The sequence below is a fragment of the Canis lupus genome, chromosome 26, assembly GCF_011100685.1.
Source record: "Canis lupus familiaris isolate Mischka breed German Shepherd chromosome 26, alternate assembly UU_Cfam_GSD_1.0, whole genome shotgun sequence".
NCBI lineage: Eukaryota > Metazoa > Chordata > Mammalia > Carnivora > Canidae > Canis > Canis lupus.
The window spans coordinates 29,120,715-29,122,237 of NC_049247.1; positions in this window are offsets into that span (position 1 = coordinate 29,120,715).

A 1,523-nucleotide genomic window follows, 5' to 3' on the forward strand; every position below is an offset into this window, starting at 1 on the left:
GCAACATTAATCTGAAATCGATTTGTGAAGACTTTGCCTTATACAACAGTGTTTAATTCCTAAAACAGTGGGAAAGTTGTTTGTTACTTTTTTTTATAATTTTATTTTTTCTTTTCTCTTTTCTTTCTCTTTCTTTTCTTTTAAGATTTTACATGCACACAAGAGAAAGAGGCACGACCAGGCAGAGGGCGAAGCAGGCCCCATGCAGGACCTGCATGGGGACTCGATCGCGGTCTCCCGGATCAACACATCCTGACTGAGGTGTGCTAAAACCTGAGCACAGGGCTGCCCCTATTATTGTTTTCATAAATCGTAGATCCAGTGTCAGACCTGCAGAACAATACTTTAAAAAAGCAACATCTCTAATCTTTTAATTTTCTACCTAGCTTCTTGCTGACTTAATACTTTGGCAGCTAGCCACAATATAATTTGAAGATCCTGACCCGGTTACCTGAGGATTGGAAAAGTTTGTGGTTTGCTGTTTTCAGACATCAGGGAAATCACTTTGCAATCAGATTTTAAAAAGTTCAACAGATGTTGCTTTAAATGCTGCAAAAAAAAAAAAGACTTGAGAAGGTTTTTACATTGAAATACTGCTATTTGTCAATGGGACAGATTTAAAGATCATTACGATACTGCTCAAAAATACATAAATAAATTACAAGATCATACTGCTCAAATCCAGTTATATTTTCAGAATCCACTGTAAGTAAGCAATCCTACTAACATACTTATTTAAAGTTCATGTAACATTTATAACGTTCAAAGCTTTCATATTGGCCCCAACATAGTTTACATAAGAAATTGTCCTGTTTACTTAACAAGAATTATCTGTTTTGACCTGACTGAAAAACCAATTCAAAAGCCATGCATATATATTCACCACAAACAGCCCGGTACTGTCCTACATCTTGTTACCATTTTTTATTGCAAAGATATTAAATGTTGAGCAACAACTGGGCCATTACGGTTCCGCCTCGTAATTTCGATTTCAAGACACTGATACACTGGTACACTGGACAGGATTTATCCTATTATCCTTATAATGGAAAATTTCCCTCCCTAAGCTAAGACTTCCTAATAATAAAAGTCTATGGACGACTGCTTTTTACTCTGGAGGCTATCTGGGACACATTACGATTAAACATAGTCACTAACTAGAGTTTTTTGTGGAATGATTTCAGAGCAATCTTGAAATATTATATTTCTCGTCCTGCTTGGCATTCTGGGAAAATGCATGATACAATACAACCACATCTTTCTCTGAGCTTAAGACACTGAACATTTGCCAATGGCCAGACTTTTTCTTTCTAAGATAAGTTGGATTGTTCGGCTTTAAATTAGTGGGTTTGAACACACATTTATGCCTTTTCTCATGAAACCACTGAAAGGGGTGGCTCAGCCAGTTAAGAAAGCATCTGCTGGCTCGTCATGAGATCAGGGATCCTGAGATTGAAGAGCCCCACATTGGGATCCCTGCTCAGGCGGGGAGTCTGCGTCTCTTCCTCCTATGGCTGTTCCCT